Here is a 5,098-nt window from a genome sequence, read left to right as displayed (position 1 = left end):
TAAAGCTCATGTCTATACAGACAAGCCCTCTTCAATTGACGCATTGGAAGACAACATTGAAGTATTTATTCGTGAGATACCGGCCGAAATGACTAAGCGGATGGACCATTTGAGGCGCAGTCAGCTCAACTTTTGCATGAATTAATCTTCAAACATCAAATTATATGGACGCTCTTAAAAAATCTTCCTTTATATTCGATAAGCAGCTCGTGGTTCATACGATGCCTATATTATTTATCGGATTTTCCAATTAGGACTTGCCAACTTTGACTTTTTTTAATATAAAACGCAAACCATTAAAATATTTCATGTTTCAAAACTTTTTTATCGGCTTGAAATACAATCGAAACATTTATATATGGAACTCGACTTCATTCATATAGCCACTTCGGGCATGTTTGCATCTGTCAATACGTTGAACCCCATGTTGGCTCTGAGCTCTTACAACGTTGTCGACTTGTTGGTATAGACCAATGGTTTACGTAGCTCCAAAGGCGTCAAGTCTGACGAACTAGGCGGATATTCTTCTGGGCCTTTTCTTGACACAACACGCATATCAAACTTACTGTTCAATAAATCGATTATAACGTGTGCTGTGTGGCTAGTGGCACTGTCCTGTTGAAATCACATGTCGTCCAGGTGCATATCTTCGAAATCAGGCCAAAAATAATCAGTGAGCATGGTGCGGTAGCGTTGTCCATTGATGGTTACGTGACGACTGGCATCGTCGCGAAGGAGTATAGTATAGCCCAATGACACCGCCGACATGCAAACTCCACCAAACAGTTATATTTTGTGGATGAATCTAGATTCGTGAAGCACACGTATCTATTGTGAAGCACACGTATCTATTGTACAATAACCAATAACGCATATTTTGCTTATAGACTAACTCATTTAGCCAGAAATGATTTAGACAAAAATATAGTTAACGCTTTTAAAGTAGAATAACCGGCTTCGAATTTAGAAGTAAATGTTTATGATTTGCAGAGGTTGTTTGTTTGTATACTTTACCGCGATGAAAATGTTGAGTTATCTGTATAAATTGACAGTGACAGTTCGATCATCAGTATATTAGTGCGTTCACAAATTAAATAGAAAGTTGTCAAATTCCTTTATAAACGCAGATTGGTCCATACATTTTACGAAAAATATTTCTCTTAAGCACTTCAAGTTCTATCTCGCCTGCTGTACCATGTACTCATGCTTTGGAATCATATTAAAACACCTGTTGTTGTTGTAGCCACATATTTGCAAGTGAAGGTAGCAATCTTTGTCAAGCTTCAGTAGGTGAGCAAGGTCGTTGCGGTCCATAAAACGGATCGTCGCTGGAACGTTATGGACATTGATTATTTAAAGGTGCCATTAAGGAGCCTTTTCATATCGAGTACCATGCAAATGCAAATTTTGCCCATGAACACTAAGGAACAGGGGCAAACTTCTCACACTCGTCTTTGGGGAGAAGTTTTACTTGGCATTGTACCTCACAAATGTTGCCAGCATTAGGAGGGGAAAACCACCGCAGAAAATTTTTTTCTGATGGTCTCGCCAGGATACGAATCCAGGCTTTCAGCGTCATAGGCGGACATGCTAACCTCTGCGCTACGGTAGCCTCCGAGTACCATAGGCACTCAGTACCATAGGCACTCAGTATTTAAGCAATAGTAGGTGCTATCGGGCCTCACTAAGCGAGAGGCCCGATGGCACCTTTATCCATCCTTTATCCTTTCCACTTGCTACCGCTGATTGTCCGCGACTGCAATTGCAGCTATGTTGTGTTTTTATGGAGCATTCCACTATTCGTTACCTTCCGTTAGCGCTTATCTGAGCTTCTCAACAAAGGGATTGAATATCTTGAAGTATTGATATACGAGAATGAACGTAATAACGAGTTAAGTCATTTTGTTTTCTGTGTATGCATCTCAAATTATCTTCTCCGCCAGGATATTAATGAGATTACGCGATAAGCTGTTCATCTGTCTGGAATCTCGTTTGGTATTGAACGTTTCGGAGATGTCCTTTTTATTTTAACTGAGGAAAGTGTGTCAGCAAGCTTCATCCTGCAGTCATTGCAATTTTGAAGGGAAGTGATGTATAGAGCTGCCGAAAGTAGCCTTGTAGTTTATGAAAATATGCTCAGTTTTGATCTTTTTCGTTTTGGTCCTTTCTAGGAACGGGGGTAGTGTGAATAATTGATGGTACGTTTGGCAGTTCTAAATCCGCACTGACAATTATTTTTTTTTTAACTATAGATTTTAATCTCTCACATAGAACGTTCGAAAGTATTTCGTTTGCGATGGGAGGGCGAATAATTCCTCAGTAGTTGGCACATTCCGTCTTGTTCCCTTTCTTGTATATGGGACATATGTTGTAAGCATGTTAACTGAGGCTTTCATAATCGGGAATGAGTTCTTCTAGCCAGATTACGCAGACGACGAGCTGATACATATGCCTCATTAGCGAGTCTCCTTTGATTTAAGACCAAAGCTAGATAGTTGGTAACCCATCGGCTTCTGCTGCTTTGTTATTCTTCATCATTCTAACTATACGGTATACATTTATTATCTACGTTATTATCTTCTTTAGAGGAAGTTTCCACTTTCCACACCTTTGTAGAAATATCCACTACAATATTCCTTTTTTTTTAAGGAAGGAATTCACCATTTCGAGCTGTTGTATATTTGCTTTCACTTAACTTAGTAGTGGACGTGACAAAATCGACTATTATCAGTGTTTTTTGGGGTAACTACAATTGAATATGATAATGCACAAATATTTATGAATTGTGCGTTTATAAAAAAAGACAACAAATATGAAATAAGTTTTCTTCCAAGTGTCATAAATTAAATTGTGATAAAATTTGTGTTTTGGGGGAGGTTGGATGCCATGTTTTAGTTTTTATTGGGTTGAACTTTGCAAAGTCAAGGCCAGCCTTGATACTTTCTTTATTAAAATCGTGAAACCAATCATCTGAGTGTGGTAACACATGGAAAACAAGGAACGACATACAGACTAAGAAGTTGTATTCAACGAGCTATTAGAGCACACTATTGTAAATTACTGTGTACAAGCTAAAGAATATACCCCTAATATAATTGATGAGTTTAAACTCAAAAATGCAGTCAGCCAAGAAAGGGTATTGGGAGTGGAGATACGTCTCTTTCACAGAAGAAGGCGAGAAGTGGGAAGAAGTTAGTGTGCGCTACCCGAGGTGTTCAGTAGTCAGAATGCAGTTCTAAAATTCTACCAAAGTACGAGTATTTACCATCAAACCGATGGCTTTGCTTCATGCCATATTCTATACAGTATGTGTGCTTAGGATAAGTACAAAACATTTTTATAATACCGCTCAACCAATCCCTGTTGACAGGATAGAATGTATACGGCCCCTCCAAGTTGAATATATATGGCAGCTATATCCAAGTCTGGATCGATCTGAGGCGTATTGAACAGGGATGCCGCTACATGGAATTTCTGCTAAATCGGACAATAAATGCGCCTATTATGGGGTTAATAACTTAAATCGGATCGGTCTATATGACATCTATATTCAAATCTGGACCGATCTAGGTCAAATTAAATATGGATGTCGAGAGGCCTAACAAACTTACTGTCCCAAATCTCAGCGAAATCGGACAATAAATACGCTTTTTATGGGCTCAAAACTCCAAATCGAGATATCGGTCTATATGGCAGCTATATCTAAATCTGGGCCGTATTGAACATGGATGTTGAGAGGCAAGGTCAAGTGGTCGGAGACACCTTAAAACTTGATGTCAGAGATGAGCGCAGAAGATCGAGGCGCTGGGAACGCTATTCTACGTTAAAGTAAAGTAAATTTTATGAAATCGAATTATAAATGTAGCTTTAATGGGCCTAAGACCTTAAATCGGCAGATCGGTCTGTATGGGAGCTATATCAAGATATAGTCCGATTTAGCCCATCTTCGAACTTAACCTTCCAACGTACAAGAAAAAAATTTGTGATAAATTTGATTTGAAATTTGCAGGAAAAGCGTGAATTTAAGAAAAGCTGGATTTGGCGGGATTGGAGAAAAAAGCGGGATTGATGTTAAACAAACAAAAGCGTGATAAGTTCGGCCGAGCCAAATCTTGGGAACCCACCATCATTGATTCTGCTAAAAATGTATGCTAAAAAAATTTAGATGAAGGGCATAATTTTATTATACATACCAAACTGGACAAGGATGATCGAGAGAGCGGTTTATATGCTAAATCAGGTTAAAGACTGATTTGGACCGTATTTGGCACAGTTGTTGGAAGTCGTAACCGAACAGCCAAATTGAACAAAAATTGCGGCTTGTAAAGACACAAGAAGTCAAATCGGGGGATCGGTTTATATGGGAGTTATATATAAATCCGATCCGAACCGATATGGCCCATTTGTAATGCCCAACGACCTTCATCAATATTAAGTATCTGTGTACAGCATTTTGGCACAGTTGTTAGAAGTCATAAAAGAATACTAATGCCAAATTTTAGCCAAATCGGACAAAAATTGTGGCTTCCAGGGGCTGAAGAAGTCAAATCGGGAAATCGGTTTATATGGGGGCGATATCTAAATCAGAACTTGCAATCCCCAAGTTAGTAACTGTGTAAAATTTCAAGCGGCTAGTTTTACGCGTTCGACCGCTTTCGTGATTTCGACAGACGGACGGACGGAACGTCGAGGCAATCAAGAATATATATCCTTTATGGGGTCTTAGGCGAATATTTCAAGGTGTTACAAACAGAATAACTAGATGAGTATACCCCCATCCTTTGGAGGTGGCTATGAAAAGCGGAATGATTCCGCCAAAAGCGGGACAAATGGTCTGCTTATCTATTCCGAATTTCACCTGACCCTGGACTATGTCATCTATAAAATTTTCAGCCAAACAAATGAACAAACATAGAAAATTAAGCTTTAATAAATTGTTAATGGTTAGGTTACTTTTGAGTGGCAGCCTATTTTCTAAACTGACTCACTTAAACTATTATATATACAAATATTATATACTGTTATATGTACAAATATTGTTAATGCATTTTAATAAAATTCTAATTAAAAATTTTGGTACATATATCGCCCTTATAGC

The sequence above is a fragment of the Stomoxys calcitrans genome, chromosome 1, assembly GCF_963082655.1.
Source record: "Stomoxys calcitrans chromosome 1, idStoCalc2.1, whole genome shotgun sequence".
Taxonomy (NCBI): Eukaryota; Metazoa; Arthropoda; class Insecta; order Diptera; family Muscidae; genus Stomoxys; species Stomoxys calcitrans.
The sequence above is the reverse complement of the archived record's forward strand: the minus strand, read 5'-3'. Positions refer to the sequence as shown.